This window comes from Molothrus ater, chromosome 11 (assembly GCF_012460135.2).
Source record: "Molothrus ater isolate BHLD 08-10-18 breed brown headed cowbird chromosome 11, BPBGC_Mater_1.1, whole genome shotgun sequence".
Classification (NCBI taxonomy): Eukaryota; Metazoa; Chordata; class Aves; order Passeriformes; family Icteridae; genus Molothrus; species Molothrus ater.
In genome coordinates this window covers 17409389-17426084 of record NC_050488.2, presented here as the reverse complement: position 1 = coordinate 17426084, position 16696 = coordinate 17409389, and the positions used below count along the sequence as shown (strand labels likewise).

The 16696-nt window shown below is 49.7% G+C and overlaps 1 protein-coding gene across 4 annotated transcripts in view; it reads left to right on the top strand.

The window, feature by feature from the left end:
- Positions 1-3544: 3544 nt before the first annotated feature.
- Positions 3545-16696, top strand: part of FOXP1 (forkhead box P1) — a 375365-nt gene continuing 362213 nt past the window's right edge. For 2 of the 4 annotated variants that reach the window (XM_036390836.2, XM_036390831.2), the window contains exon 1: positions 3545-3672. The gene's annotated coding sequence lies outside the window, so the exon portion shown is untranslated. The remainder of the gene's footprint in view (positions 3673-16696) is intronic. The other 2 variants (XM_036390832.2, XM_036390828.2) reach the window with 1 other exon arrangement.

Below are 16696 nucleotides of genomic sequence, written 5' to 3'. Positions count from 1 at the left end.
GACTTCACCAAAAACAAGGAAATGTGGAAAGCAGCAACCACCATTTTGCCAAGAAGGGGTTTTGCCTCAAGTTGCAGTATGAGTATACTCACAGGGCTGCTTCTGCTTGTGCTTATTTGAAACAAAAGTCAGATAATCATAAAACCAGGCTGTAAATCCAATGTGCATTTCTCTTTATGTCCGCCAACTTTTTGGGGCAGTACATGGTGTGTATCTCATCTTTTCATGTCTGATGTAAAAGGTAAAATAACAGCTGAGTACCTACATGGGCTTTGCACCTACGCAGCAGTGCCAAGTGGGCCAGGAACCCGCCGTGCAGCCTGGTGATGTGCTCTGCAAAGCCTCATAAACCAGTGACTAAGGCAGAAAGGACTCCAAAGCCTGGCTCCTGGGACATTGAAGGTGTGGCATTACAGTAGCTTGGAAAACATTCTGACTTTATAACAAGTAACACCTATAATTACAGAGGCGTCATCACCTTCTTCTTTTTTTTTTTTTTTTTTTTTTTGCTAACAAGCTGTAGTTGTAGCCTGTGTACATCCCTGCCAAAATCTGTGAAGCATTTGCTCTTGGGATGGTTCTGCCGGTGGTGGGAATATCAAGCATCTTTCTCCAGGCACTTGTAAAACAATACAGCAGTAAACAATTCAAGCACAATTAGCAGCTACATAGGCAGAAGGGGAGGGAGAAGTCCCACCGCTGGTACTGTCTGTGGAATTAATCATGTTTTACAGAGTTGATATACTGGTTTGGATGTGTGAAGTTAAAAACAGGAGATGAAGAAGTAGCCAATAAGCATTTATTCGAGGATGAAATGTAAAACAAGTATTGTTTCTTAGCGGTATAGGGGAGAGTGTTCAAAAAATGCTATTTTAACAGGTTTAGCTCCTTTTCCTTCCTACTGAAGAAACAGATGAACTAAAAGATATAACGAGATGATGCTCGCTTTTAAAGCTGGTGGTCCCGCCAGGTGACACAAACCCCGGTGTCTCCTGCGGTACCGGGGCTGCAGAAGCGGGATGCTGAACGCTCCGCTCCCGGCTCTCGCCCGTTCCCGGCCCCGAGCGCTCCCCGCCGGTCTGAGCGCACCGCTCCGGCAGCGGCGCGAGCATCACCTCCGCAAATATTTATTTGCAGCGATTTTCCTCTCTCAATTATTTAAAATATAATGAATTACGCATAAGTACCTCGCTATTAGGGTAATTCCAGGTCTTAATTGCTGCCAGCGCGGCTCCCGCCGTTCTGCCGGGAGGTGGCGCCGCGGGCCCGGCGCTGCTGCCGGAGCCGCCGGGGCCGGGCCGAGGACGGGGAGCGGGCACCGGGACTAGGGGAGAGGCTGGGCTCAGCGCGGGGCTCCCGTGGTACCGCTCCTGACAGTGTGTGAAACTATCGCCCCCGGCCCCGGGTCAGGCCTGCGGGCAGCCACACGCGATCGCCCAAAAAACAGGGAGGGAAGAAAGCCGGGCGGGTCAAGGAAAGAGTTTTTTCCCCGAACGAGTCGGTCCGTCGCTCGGTAACTTCGCGGCCGCCCGCTGACTCCCGCCCGCAGCGCCGGGCAGGACGCGCTCCATCCCCGCGGGGCGCCCGACGCCCGAGCCCCGTCCCGTGGGCGCCGCGGTGCTGCCGGCAGCGGGCTGGGGTCCCGGCAGGGCAGGGCGAGGGGCTGCCCGGCGGGGCCGCTCCCCTCGCCCGCTCCGGCCGCCGTCACGGGAGCCCCCGCGCCGCTGAGGTTCCAAATCCGCGCTAAGGCCATCAGTGCTGTTAAAATTCGCGGTGCGCGAGTGCCGGAGCCGCAGGGCTGGGGCAGCCGGGTGGTCCCGGCTCTCCCCCCGTCTCGCGTTCTCCCCGCGGGCGCTGCCACCCCTCTCCTCGGGGGCCCTGACGGCGCGGCCGGAGCGCTGCCGCTCCGCGCACCCACCGAGATGCGGACCCACTCCCGCGGAGCGGCTCCGGGCGGGCACCCAGCCCCGTCCCCGGGACGGTCAGTCCCGCTCAGCGGCCGGTGCGCGCCGCTGCGCACCCGCGCAGTGTGTCTAAGCGGTGTTTGCGCCCACAGCGGCGGGTGCTGCGGGGGGAACGCGGGCAGCGCCCGCCTCGCCGCTCCGCGCAGGTAAGGCGGCTCCGCGGGTACCCGCGGAGGGCAGTCCGGGATCCACCGCATCCCTCAGCTCCGCTGGCCTGATGCCCCGCTGCCCCCCGCGCGGCTGCAGAAAAGTTGGTAGGGGTGCGCAGCGCTGCGCCCCCGCCGACGGAGCGGCCCCGGCCCGGGCGCGGGGCTGTCCCTCGGGGTGCGGAGGGGTGCGCAGGGATGCGCAGCGCTGCGCACCGCGCTCCACCGCCACTTTCGCTTCCCCGTGGGGCCGCCCCGCCTCCCCCGGCCCGGCCCCCCCCCCGCCCCCCCGGCCGTCCTCCGCGGAGCTCCGCGCCTGCGGGGCTCTCGCCCTTCACCCCCTGCGCGCTTCACCCCCCGCTTCTATTATTTTATTTTTTTTTATTATTATTTTTCCCTTGCGCCGAGCCTTGTTTACCCAGCAGGTGGATGTGACGTCAGAGACTGACAACAGCAAAAAATAACAACATCTCCCTCCGCGGGGGTGTCGCGGGCCGCCCCCGGCCCGCCCGCGCGGGGCTGCGCGGGGCGGGGAGGGGGCGCGGGGCGGCGCGGGGCGGGGGCGCGGCGGGGCGGCGTGCGGGGCCCGCGGGCGCGGCGCCGGGCGGAGGGCTCTATTGTTATTTACCGAGCGGCGGAGCACGCCGCCGCGCCGCCCGGGCTCGGCGTGCCGGAGGGACGGGAGGGAGGGACGGGACGGAGGCAGCCCCGCGCCGCTCCGCGCCGCCGCCCGCCCGCGCCGCGGCCGCGCCGTGCTGGGCAGCGGCAGGGCCGAGTCCTGCGGGTGAGTCCGGCGCCCCCCGACACTTTCCCCGCTCCTCCGGGGCTGTTGCACTTTTCCCCCCGCCGGCCCCACGTGCCCGGCCGCCCCTCCCCGACCGCCGCCGCGGTACCGGGAGGGTGGGGGGATGTGGGGCGGCGGTGCGCGGATGCGGAGCCCCCTCCCCGGGCTGCGGGGCCGTCCGCACCCCCTCCCCGCCCACTTTGGAAACTTCCCCCCCGCCCCGCGCTGCGCGCACTCCCCGCCGTGGTGGGATGCGGCGCGTCCCGCCCCCCTCCCATCCCCGCTCGCGCTTTCCGCGTGTTTTCCGCCGGGTCCCTCCGCGCCGCCGCGCAACGGGCGCGTACGCCCCAACTTCTGCACTCGGGGCAAGAAGTTGCGGTGGGGCCGCGCCCCCCCCCCCCCCCCCCCCCCCCGCGCTGTGCCGGCTGCCCGTTCCCCCTTCCCCGAGCACCTGTTGCGGCTTTACGCCCGCGCAGCCCCTTCCGCAGGCGCGGAGCTCCGCGCAGCGCATCCGCCCCCACCGCGGGTCCCTGGGACGCGTTGCGCCCATCCCCCCCATTTCTTTTCTTTTTTTTTTTTTTTTTGAAACGAAGTGTTTGAATAAACACCCGCGCCTCCCCGGCTCAGCCCGGCGCAACTTCTCACTGCGCGGGTGCGGACCGCGCATCCTTCACGCGCGTGTGTGTGCGCACGTCCCCCTCCCGCGCAGCCCCGCGGTGCGGAGCCTCGGGACGGAGCCGCGGCTCGCTGCGCGCCGCGGAGCCGCCGCCGGTGCCCGGTAAGTAGGGCCGCCCCGCGCACCTGCCGGCCCGCGCTGCGCGGCCGCGTCCCCGGGCAGCGGAGGGGTGCGCGCTGCCGGCGGCCGAGCGGCGTGTCCGCGCCTCCCTCCTCCCCACCCCCGCCCCGCCGGTTTGTGGGTTCCTTTCTTTCCTGGAAAAAAAAAAAAAAAAAGAAAAAAAATAACAAAAACCCAAACCAGCCCAGCGAGCGGGGCGCGGGCAGCTGCGCGGGCAGGGCCCCGCGGGGCGCAGCGCAGCCCCCTCCGCACCGCCCGGTCACTATTAATGACCGCGCGGCCCCGGCGCGGAGAGCATCGCCGGGCGGGCTGCGGAGCGCCGCGCTTTCAGCGACTCTTCTGCTGCCACTTCGCTGTAATGATTTTAATTGCGTGTTTTTGCTTTGAGTGAGCCAAGCGGAGCGAGATTACTTTTTTTGTTTTTTTCCTTTTTCCCCGTCCTTTTCCCCCCGGTTCCCTCTAAGCCCGGCAGCGGCGGCAGCGCGCAGCCCTCCCGTCCCTACCCGAGGCATCTGCCGCCTGCGAGCGCTCTCCGAGCCGCTTCTGTAGAGAAGCTGGAGCCCAACTTCTGTGCTCAGAAGTTTAAGGTTTCATTTTTAGTAACTGTTCTCGGAGTGAGTAATGGATGTGTACTGCTCGTAGCGTGTCGTCTACACTGTATAGCCTGCTGATTTCTGGGGTGCTGGATGGTTCTAAATATTAAAACAGTTCTCTAAACTGTGTTTGCTTTCTATACAGTTTTTCTAAACTTGGATTTTACCTGATTTGACCAAATGTTGATGTCACTAGTGACAGCTGCTTAATTAGACAAAGTTGCAAGCGTGTCATCGAAGAAACTTTTTTGCCTGTGCTGGTAATCCACAGTTTACTTTAATATTTTGGAAAACATGCATTTTGCTCGGTTTAATATTATTTTTACAGTTTTTGTTACTGCTGAGAAGCTCTTATGTTTTGTAAGTTTGAGAGAGCCTGAAATAACTCAAGTTCCCAGAGAAGCGAGTGTGGGCAAGGAGGTACCGTGCATCTCGGCAACTAGATTTGGGGGAAGACAGGGAAATTGGGGCTACTCCTTTCAACTTCTCTCCTCTGAAGCTTTTCCCCTGCACATTTTGTTTGAACTATCTCCCAACCATATTGAATGGACCAGGGCACTGGGGGAGGAAGCTCTCCACTAGTTACCATTCAAAAGGTGTCGGCTAAAATCTCATTGCAAAAAGGTATTGTAGCTTTAACATCTTGCATTGGCAGCATTCTTCCCCCTTAGTCTTTGGATTAGTCATTGTATGAGAGACAGGAAAAAAAAAATCACTTTTTTTTTTTTTTTCTGGAAAAAGTAAAGTAAACAGCCTCCAACAAGTGAACCTTGACAACCCAGATTAAGGAAGGCAGGAGAGATCAAACAAAGCTGCTGCTGGGCTGTTGTCAGGAGCTGCCTCACTGAAAGCTCTGGACTATTCGATCAGGCAGCAAGGCTATATGTTCACTTATGCAGAAATGGACCATTACAAATGCTGATCTTTGTTGTGAAACCAAAGGATAACTCTGAGAAAAAATAACTAGTATTTCAAACAAGGCTTTCTGTTGCTTACGATTTTGATTGCAAAGTTAGTTTTTTGTGCATGGGCTGGGGTTTGGGGTTTGTTTGTTTTTTTTAAAGTGATGATGGTTAGAAGTGCATTTTTACACTTTAAGAGGGGCTTAGGATTTGATTATGTTTACGCTGTCTAGAGCAGCAGAGAAGAAGGCATTAAATTAGTGCAATGCAGAAAAACCTAAAAGTTCTGTGGAATTCAGCTTTTATTTCTGGATCGCTGAATTGTAAGGAAACGAGGATTTGGTTTTTTTCTCTCTGTGTGTAAGTTCTGTGTTGGTGTATAATAGAGGAGTTTGGTTCTGATTAAGCACTGTATATTGGATGACTGCGTTCCTAGAGTTTGGAAAACTTGTAATATCTTTCCTTCAAACATGTTGCCAAGCAGTCAGGATGGACCTTGGTTTTGATACACGGGGATTTTTGTAAGACTGTGTGTAATGTGTCTTCATGGCTGTATCACAGAGACTGTTACTGTGTAGTTTTTCATGGAAATATGAGTAAAGAGTATTAATAGGCACTTGATTTTACTTCAATAAACAGTTAGGATTTAGGTACTAATTGAAATGAACCAGGGGAATGAGGTTAGTTTTGTTGTGTGACAGTTTCATGTTTGTATTCAAACACTTGAACTCAAACTTTAAATATGTGTCACTTTCTTTCCTTTAAAGTATTCTAAAACAATGGAAATATCAATTTTTAAAAAAATCCAAGTAAGAGGCTGTTACCCTAATGTGTATTAATCAGGAGGCAGACCAAGTGCACATCTGCTGAAGAATTAAGAAATCCTAAATCTTTTTGCATAAGCATTTTTTTAATTAGCAGTGCAGATCTCACAATAACTACTTTATACTTTCTGTAAGGTAAGGTTTCATAACTGTCCTGCATAACTTACTCTAAAGCCTGTAAAGATTTTTTTATGGTATATATTTTAATTAGACAATAAAAACTATGTGCATTAAACATGCACATGTATGCTATTAAGCCATTTTGCGTAATGTGTAATGTTTTTTAACATCTATAAACATTTTCTGCTTAAATCAGTTCCACCAGTAACCGTAACACAGCTGGGTTTTGCCCTGGTAGGAGAAGGAGCAGGGAAGTTGAGCAGGGAATTGTGCATCGGACATTACCGTGCAGCATACGCCGCAGTGTGCGTTTCTCATGGAGCGGATCACCTTTTTTCAGAGCTAAAATTCGCATTATCATCCTTGATGTGATACACTGTAAGCATTTGTAGCTCCTGAATTACTCCTGTTTCATAGCACTGTAAAAATTACGAAAAAGGCTGATAGTAAAAAGGTAAATCTATGGAATGTACCTAGTGTTTAGTATTCGTACCTCTTGTGGTCATTTATATTGAGAGATTGAACTGGATAACACAGTTCCTTTTGTGAAATATCCGTTGAGCATGTATTTGTGTATCAAATGAAATAACATATGTGCACACATATGTAGGATTTGTATGTAAAATACAGTTATTTCAGCAAGGCTGTCCGGTTATTTATGGGGCATAATGATACTTCTGTCATCTTAAATTTTCTCCAAGAAGCTTTAATAAATTTAAATAGATTATATGCTGTCAGAAAATAGTATAAATTTTGTTTACGATTCACTTGCTTTAAGGTACTTATACTAAAGAAGCTCATTTAACCCCAAGACTGAGGAGCATTAAGTGGTGAGAGGAGTCTGCTGAAGAGCTGCTGCTGCCCTTTGCTCTTGTGATAATCTTAAATTACTACAATTTAATTGCAACTTCAAGGCACTGAGCTGAAATATTTTTATGCAGCTGAGCCAGGGCTGAAGAAGGCTCGGTGTGGTTTTTGCAGGTAGCTGGGTGTCTTTTGGAGTTGCAGCGTTTGTTCAGGCCTCTCCTGCCCTTCCCAGCACATCCAGCATCGTGTGTGCAGGGACAGGGTGCCTGGGAGGGAGCTTTCCCGGGGGTTCCCACTGCAGGGGGAGCGGGATCAGGCTCTGCAGGGCTCGGGTGCACGAGGGTTTTGTTTGCTGTCCGTATTTAAGCTGAATTAAATAGTGCATTTTAATTATTCCTCAGATGAGCCTTGCTGTCAGAGCTTTTCCCTGCGAGCCTCTGCTGGGGAAGCAGGTGGGAAGGGGCTGGTGGCTGGAGGGGATGCCCAGGGGGTGGTCAGCAGCATGGGGACACGGTGGCACCCTGCTCTGAACATGGCTCGTGGGCATGGCGTGGTCTCTGTGTCCCCAGGGATGAGCTGAGGGTGCAGTCGGCCACCCTGGGCCTGATCCAGAGTGTGCTGGCATCAACTGGGGCTTCTGCTGATGTCGCTGCCTTTGGCTTTTGGTCTGTGCCACTAACTGGTATCACTGAAACTTTTTCTCCCCCTCCCTCCACGTATAGTAGCGTGTTTTCACACCCGGCGAGCGCTTCGGCAGAGATGTGATATGCAGGAGAAGCCAGAAAGCATTTGCTAGGTGGAATTCAGAGACGCTGTGCACTAGAGATCAGCAGCGTCTTTGAGACCGTTCTTAGAGGTCCTGGCAAGCAAACTTTATTCCAGAGCTTCGAAAGGTATGGCCAGGCTGGGAGCCCTTAACGTCGTGCCACCGAGGATGCGCGTCTGCGCCGGCCGTGCTGAGGCGCAGCGGTGTTCAAATCGTGAGTCTGATTGTTTGTCTGTTGGCCAGAGCCTTGTGAAGTGTCTCGTTGCAAGAAGAGACGGAGAAGATCTCGTGGTTGCTAGAAGTGGTTGGTTTTGCGCTGACAGAAGCGCTGCTCGCAGCCTGCTCGCTGCGCGGTTCGATCCCCGCAGCTCGCTGTGCTGGGAATTGCAGCTCCTGCAGGTAACAAGGTGATGCCAGCGTAGAGAGAGGGGGGGGAAAAACCAGCATGGAATAAACCATGCAGTCCTTAGAGGAGAAACTTAATTGTGGGATCGCTGTAGTCCTTTAGGTTAAAAAGATTTATTTTGTGCTGTAGAGGAATCGGTTGTGCTGTTTTGCGGAGATCATTTATTTGTTGGTTGGGATTTCTGGACTGGTTTAACACGTGCTCTTTTTCCTTACTCCAGCACTGGAGCTCCCAAGTCAGAGAAGCTGCTGGCTCTGTTCGTGTGCAGCCTTCTCTGCAAATGTGCTCTAGGGTTTTGTCTTTCTGTTCTCCTGGCACGGGTCTCTTCCATGCAAGCAAGTGAGCAGGCTTATGTCTAATGGCTGTTTGGATGTGGCAAGTATCCAGAATAATCTTGATGACTTTTTGTTCCGCGTCATTCTGCAAATGAAGACGGGATTCTATGGAAAATGGGCAAAGAGAAGAGCATGGGCAAAATCAGTTTCTCCCTAAGAGGCACCTGAGGAGGACTAAATAATTTTTCTCCTCTCATTGACCCTCCTGGTGCTGTTTTTAAAGCATCTCCATTTTAGTGCCTTGAAATTGCAATTAAGTTGTAGTAATTTAAGATTATTGCAAGAGTGCAAAGGGCAGTAGAAGCTCTTTAGAAGTCTCATCTCAACTCTTAATGCTCCTCAGTCAGGGGGTTAAATGAGTTTCCTCAATGTGAGTACTTAAAGTAACTAAATCGTAAACAAAATTTATACTATATTCTGACAACTAATAATCTATTTAAATTACATTAAAGTATGTGTGTGAAAATTTAATTAAAGGCAGAAATACTGTCAAGCCCTGTAAATATCTTGACAGATCTACTGAAATGGAACCCATATCGTAAAATATTTACATAGATCTGATAGGCTACAGTGTTTCTGGGAGTGCTATTCTGAAAATAATTGTGGACTTTTTTCCCTTCCAGTTTCCCATCCAGTTGCAATGGTCTCAGAAAGCAACACAAAGAAATACCCAGAATGTTTTATTGGGATGATTCTCCCGTGTATTGTTTACTGCTAATGGTGCTGTCTGTACAGTGCTTTTCGCTGGTGTGTTTTTATTAGGAGAACCTGTTTCCTCACTAAGTTAGTTTAATTCAGAGGCACTGAATTTAAAAAATGGGCACTGAAATTAAGAAACTGGCACTGAAAACTGGGGCTCTGCAGTGTGCGGTGTGTCGGCGCTGGACGTGCCATCTGTGAATCAACTTTCTCCTGGGTTTGTGTCCCAGAGCATGGTGCTGCAGTATCTCCTGCACTGTTCTGACTCTCAGTTGAATTGATTTTTCAGGTAGAAAGAGTTTGCAACCTTTTTTCCAAGGGTTTGAACTCTATATGGATGTGTTTCCCAAAGTGCACACAGGGCACAGCACCCTCTTGCTGGTGCATCTACAGGCATATCTGCTGTGGTATGTGGTCCAGGCTGTTTTTAAGATGAAGAATGTTTTGCCCCAGGTAAAACTGGGCCTGTCTGAAACTTCAGCCAGACTTTGGCCCTTCTTAAAACCCACTGGCTGGAATTCTGCAGGTGGTTTTGCTGGGAAGGTGCAGCGTGAGCTGCGCTTTCTCACCACCCCGTCATGGGTTGGGACAAACTCCAGTTTTTCCTGGCTGGAGTGTACACCCTGGAGCTGCAGGGTCACAGGAGGAGGATGAGGATTTGGGCATGGAGAGAGGGATGTGATGGGAGCGTGGTGCTGAGGAGCCCGGGCCAGGTGCTGGGCACTGAGTGCTGACAGCCCGACAGAAGGTGGCACAGTGCGGCAGGTTGGCTGCAGCCTCCAATGGCATCGTTAGTTTTCCCCTCTTCGCCAGACATTTCCTTTCATGTTGGATCTGAGTTTTAGCTGTACTTCCCGATCAGTCTTGTCATCTTGTTGCTAACAATTAGGGTCAAGTGTCTTTCCTTGGGCTCTCCACGGTCTTCGTGTTGGTGTCCCTCCCCCAGCTCCCTGGCTAAGCTGTTTGTTCATTAATTAGTGGATGGGGCATATTAACACATCAGTAAACCGGAGTAGTCAGAGTTCCCAAGGCATCTCGGGAAGCCCTCTCTGGTTTTATGTGACCGGACATGCACTATTGCTGATTTAGATAGCGGAGCCGATGATGCCAAAGCGTTGTTAAGAGAGAGATAAATAGAGAGAGCCCAGCAGTAAGCAGAATGTCATGTCTCTATTAAAAAGCTTGTGATAAAGGAAGATAAAATGGTGAGGGGGGATTGCTGGAGTGTTCAGAGCAGCCACTAAACATCTGATCACAAAAATCGATGCTGAATTCCCTTTCTTGCACAACACTTGCCTGCAGAATTCTGTCTGAGCCTGGGTCTGGTTGCAGCGAGCAGTGGAGCCCTGAAAGGACTTTTGTTCTTGCCAGAACGACAGCCACGGGGTTCTCAGGGATTCAGGAGCTGTCTGAGCTGGGATTCAAACGTCCCTCCCCAGCTCCTTTTGAAGTGGTGCTCCTGGGATGGTGATGAAGTTGTTCCAGGCTCACGCTGGGGCTTGTTGCTCTGTGCTGCCTCGTACCTTGATTTCCTGGGTGTCCAGGCCACCTGCCTTTCTGTCAGTCTGGAGGTCAGGCCTTGGCAGAATAACACCGAGGCAGATTTTTGTCTATTGGTTTTTTTCCTTGCCTGGGTGCAGGGGCTGCTCTGCAGAAGTGAATAAATGGAACTGATTCTAAAGAAACCAGCGGTCGCAGCAGACGGGAGAGGAGCGGGGTAAATTCTCCCAGTGCAGTAAAATGTTAAATCACCACAGCCTTGTTTGCTGAAAGGATGTTGATCATTCCATTAAGGAGGATTAAGTAATTAACTGATATTTCTTTAGGAACCCATGTCAGTTTTAAAAAGCATCTTCTGGTGTTGCACAGTGAATGTGAAGTGTATGTTTTTCTGCTGCTGGAAAGCTGGGAGATGAGCTTGAGTGAGACACCTCTTCCTAAGGAACTTCTGGGAATACCAAGGGAGCAGAAATAGGGAGGGAGGTTTTCAACTAAAATGTGCTGTTCCAATAGATTTTTGATAGCAACATTGTCTTTTATGGATTTTTTTCCAGTGGGCCTGCTGCGAACCTCATTTCAAGGGTATTGTGTTTAGGATTAAGAAGTTAAAACCTTCTTCAAGTGTTCCTTTTGGTACTTGCATTTTTATTTTTAATAATAGTTTTTATGTTGTAATAGTGAGCTCACTGACAGTGAGTCATGAACTCTGTCTTCCATGAACCTCATGACAAATCTCTGTTAGCTGCTCGGGAAGCTCGTCCAGCCCGTTCCCACGTTTTATACTTGCGCTGGAAAGAAAAATTCCATTAAAATCACTCTTGTAAATCCTCCTGTGGTAGAAATCCCCTTAAAAGCAGTGCAGTGCAGGGGGCTGTGGGGCATCATGGTGTGGCTTCAGACACTGGGTTTGGAGCACATTGAAGCTGGGTTTGGCTTGGTCCAGGGGAGGATGTGACTGCCCAGGGTTTTGACATTTGCTTGTTCTCAGTTAGGGAAGTGTGTTTTGGGGATGATGCAGGTGCAGGTAGAGCAGCAGGCGGGCAGAGGAGAACAATGACAGTATTTTTGGGACAGTATTTTTCACTGTTCCATTTTTGAAGGATCAGATTGAAGCCCCTGGAGGAGAGGAGCAGGGGGCTGTGTGAGCGCTCCTGCATCCCGTGCTCCCAAGCTCGCTGCCAGGGTCCGATCCAATTTTTCCCTCAGCAAATCACAGAATTTGGGATTAGCCTCATCAAATCGCTGCTGGTTCTTGTATAATGGTCCCAACCTCTAATACTGCAGTTAGTGATACTGAAACTACACCCAAACTGAAATTTTCTGTGCAAGAGATGGATTCTGGCCGGCAAATAGCATAACCCAGTGGCACCAATTGTGTTAGTATTGATACTTTCTGCTTTTATAACAGCTCTCCTTCTCAAACAGGGCTCCTTCAGACAGTACCATGCAAACTGTTGATCAGTGCACTGTAAATTATTCCTCCCCCTCGGGTGAATTTCATAAATAGTCGTATTTCCATAACACAGGCAGATGTAGCTTAAGTTATGTGGCCTAGGCTCTAAATTCCCCTGTTGGAATAATGGGAGCTCACTTGGATGGACTGAGTTAAAAAAAAAAATATTAAAAGAAAATCAGTTTGGCTAAATAATAAAGTCTTAGAATATTCATGTGTGTAACATATAAGAATCTCTCTGGATGTTTGTGCAGAACATCATGGCCTGTACCTGCATTAGCAGATTTAGATGAGAGATTTTTCACAGTAAGTTTTGCAATAGTAATAATGTCTTAACAGCTTTAGTAATTAATTTTAATCAGAGAGTTGTCAAGGGCCCTATCCTGCTGTCATGGAATTAAATGAGTACTGGGAGAAGGTGGCTCTGAAATAGCTTGTAATAAATTTGTTTTTGTTAGTTTTTAATGATATGCCTGTGTATGTGTGTTCAGAAAATATATTTTAAAGTTTGTAAAGCTCCTGAATTGTAGGTTTGGAAAAGAGCAAATGTATTTTTCAGTGATAAATTACTTGATACCTAAAAGGCTTTGAAAGAGGAATGTCAGAAGTATGCAGCAAAATTATTGTTTGTACAAGTGTTTTAAAGTTTTTCTCTGGCTTTACCTATTGAAGTTTTCTGAAGTCCAGTAGTGTGAGGAATGATGGTCTTGCTCAGGAAACCTTTCTAATCCATCATTTTATTTACAGGATTTAACTGAGAATGGAAGAAACCCATCTTGGTACATTTTAGTTGATTTTGTACCATGTTATCTGTTCTGATTTTTTTTCTTCACTTCTATAAAACCAGTATCTGCAGCATTCAAAAATACTATTTCATAGAAGTTAAAATGGAGCATTGCCTGTGAATTAAACTAAAATATCTTAAGCCTATCCAGTGTATTCCTGGCATTAAACAGTCAGAGAAGGCTAAATATTTCCTATTTATTTTTCAGATTGGCTGGAGTATAGTCTTTCAGGAAGAGGGTCGTCAGCCAGTTGAAGGGGAAATCTGATTTTTCAGCAAGTGCTTTATATTTACTGAGGGATTCTGAGTGTGCAGAAGCGTGTTGCGTGGAAATGGAAATTTACTGTCTAGGATTTTTAGGGATTTTAATCGATGCCATTAGATAGAGGCACGCTCATAGAGAGGTAAACTAGTAAATCTGAACAAACTGAAAAATGGTAGCTATAGGTGTCTGGCTCTGTTATCAAACTTGCTGCCTAAGCCAGAGTTTATGCACTGTGATAATGCTAATGACCAGCAGAGCCAATGATGCATGACTGGAGGAAATCAGTGGTATAATCGGGAAAAGTTATCAGGTTTTTGTCATTAAATATTACTGATAAATAATACACTTCATTTTGAGTAGATAGGATGTGTTTAATTCTGATGTGGAGAGTTTCAATTTAATAAGGGGCATTGCCGAGTAAAATGATAATCTTTTGTAATTTAAAGGGAAAAATAAAAATGCATTTGTTTCAGCATAACCTCCTGGCAGCCACCATCCACTGCTGTTGCCTTCACTGGTGTCTGATATTGAGGAATATTCACAGCAGTTTGAGGTGGCTGCTTATAGCAAGGTGTTTTATCTAAGTTACTACTTTGTGCAGAATTAATTACATGAGGCCAGAACCAAAGGCGTTCTGTTTAGTATAAACTAGGTAAAATCTTTCATTTTCTGCTTAAAAATGTGAATGTTGCAGCAAATATAAACTGTGTGCTCCATGCAGTGATTCCCTACAGAGCAATCTGCCTGTCCAGGCAGTAACAGGAGGGAAGGGATGAGGACAAAAGATAGAGATAAATTAGATCTCGTTTTGCAACTTATCTTTTAAGTCAGTGGGAGAACAAGGAAGAGAAGTAGAGCTTAAACTGAAGGAAGAGGGATATTAATAGTCTCTATAAAGGACAGTTTGCACCAGGAAAAAAGGAAAAAAAATCTGCTTGGCTTTTTTTAGCAAAACAGGCTAACACCCAGAGTAAATCTGTGTCATTAACTGAAGCAGTGCGTGATTTTTAGAGCATCTCTGCTCCTTGTGTGCGCTTGTCCCTGGGCTGGAGGCAGATGTGGTGCAGCCTCTGCCCTGGGGAGGCTCCTCTTGCCAGCTGCAGAACCTCTGTCTGGGTCAGCCCATGGCCCTGTTTGAGCAGATGCCACCAGTTTAGCCCAGCGAGTGGCTTTGTAACAGGGCCAGGATCTTCCCACCACCCCTTGGAGTCGTGCTCGATCGCTGAATCTCAGCTCGAGTTTCCAGAATTAGATGGCACAGTGAGTAAACACAGCGTACTTGCCAGTTCTCACATCCTCTTTTGCAGCGAGTATTGCAGCAAATCCTGCAGGTTTGACTCATCTCTGAAGTTCTTCACTGATATGAAACAGATCTCGTCTGCCTCTCTCAAAAGAGCAGGGAATGTGGCCTCAGCTCCTGAACTCACAGTCCTTCTGGAGATGAACACTGTTTGCTTGAGTTGGCCTCTCAGAAACTTGGGCAGCTCTGAGTAACTTTAGCTGGAGTTATGTGCCTGTATCTGCTGGTAAAATTTGGCCTGCAGTTATCCTTTATTGAAAGCTTCATGGCAATACTTTGTTCTTGCTATGCACAAATATTTACATTCTGGTAGGAAGATTTTTTTCCCCTTCCATTTCTTTGTGGGTTTTTCTTTCCTGGTTGATGCCATAAGCACAAAGAAAGTATAATGCTTTGTCAGGTAACAAATAATATTCAAGGTTTCAACTTATATTTTTCATAGGCCCGAAAGAAAAAAAAAAGTCTGCCTGTACTGGAAGTATTTGTTGGATTGTAGTGAGCCATCCAGGGTGGGATGGAGATTCTGCTTAACACGTGGGTAAGTTGGCAGGGGAAGGTCATACAGGGCAGAAAACTTTTCTGAGTAAATAAAAGCGGTGTCAGGTACAGCCCCTGTGTTAGGAACAGCACGTCTCAGTGTTTCTGTTCCTCGGTGTTGAATCACCTCCGCATGTTTCAACCTCTGCCTGGTGGTGCTCTCTGCAGATTGAGGAGGAGGACACATCTCACAATGGTCCACACGTGTGCCGTGACTCAGGCGCGCTCACAACTCCATGACATGCGTCAAGTGAGAATTGTTTCCTTGCAAAGCCTTTGCCTCCTTTGTTTTTGCTCAGATGAAAGCTACTTTCAATTTGACTATTTGACAGCGTGCTCGGTGCCGTAGAGAGTGAGGGCTTGGTTCACTTTGCAGTTAAGTAGATTCAGATATCTCAGCTTGTCCCTCAGTGTGCTTCCCATTGCATCCCCTGTGCTTCAGCTGACCAGAGGTGAGACTGCACAGGAAGCTGGATCAGTGGAAAACTAGCTTAAGCAGGGAAAAGATGTTTTCTGCCAGTTGAACATCCTCATTGGGTTCTGGAGATCAGAGGAGGGTCTGAAGGGTCAGGGCCACCCCCTTGGCCACTTGATAGTGTTTGCTGTGATGTGAGACCTCTGCCAGAGGCTTTGTGTCTGGATGTGCTCTTCTCAGTCTGGGCAGAGCATCCTTCCATGCCCAGCTGCCCTGGGGCATGCTCCCAGCAGTGCCTGCTGGTGGGACCACCCTGCCAAAGCTGCCAAGTGTGGGTTTCCCCTAATTGTAAATGTGATGCTGCTCCCTTAGTGCCAGGTACTGAAGTTGTTACTGTGCATATCCTGGCATCATGTATTCTTTGGTTTTCCTTCTTCCCTGTGAGCTGTGGATGATGAGCTGGTCCAGAGGCTGGGAATTTGTGATGAGGGCACTGAGATACCCAGGTTACTGGCTGCTGCTGTTTCTTCTTGTTTTTATAATAACTTATCTATGTGATAAGCAAATGCAGCTGCACATAAAACTCAGTTAAAGCTGTGCCAGCCTGCCATGCGCCTGTGGAGTTAGAGAGCCAAGCTGATAAGGAAAGAGGTGGCCAGACCTCAGGAACAGGTTGACCCCAAAAAAGGTGTGTCCCATGCCCTGTGCTCACTGGGTGCTGTGCAGGATGGGTGTGCTGGGTGTGTGTGGCACGGGGGTGTCTGGGGACTGTGGGTGGCCGTGGTGGCTCCGGTGCAGGGACAGCCACAGGCAGTGTCACCAGCATGGCTGCTTGTGAGCCCAGGTGTTGGCGTGCACTGGCATCAACTCAGCCTTCCAGTGGGGGTTTGAGTAAAGCTTTGAATACAGTTTATGCTTTTCCTGCTTTTGATATGGGTGCAGGTGCACATTAATAGGAAGTGAAAGTGGGGGAGCCCCGAGGGAGCCTTGCTCCAGCCATGCCAAGCAGGTACAGCCCACGGGCCTTATCACCTTGTGATAACCTGGCCTGGTGCTGGCATTCCCGTGCCACAGGGATTACGGGAGCAAGGGCGTGCTGCAGTTTGGCAGGGACCTGGTCCCTCTACCCTGCTGTGTGCTCAGGGCTGGTCTCCCTCCTCATGTGGAGGCACCTTCTTGTCCCTGAGAGCTTCCCTTCCCTTGCTGTCCCTATGCTCCGATGCAGGGGGATCAGCAGAGTGTTTTGGGAGGGGTTGGCTCCACAGAGCAGCACTGCAGGGTGTCCCTGACTGCCCCCATG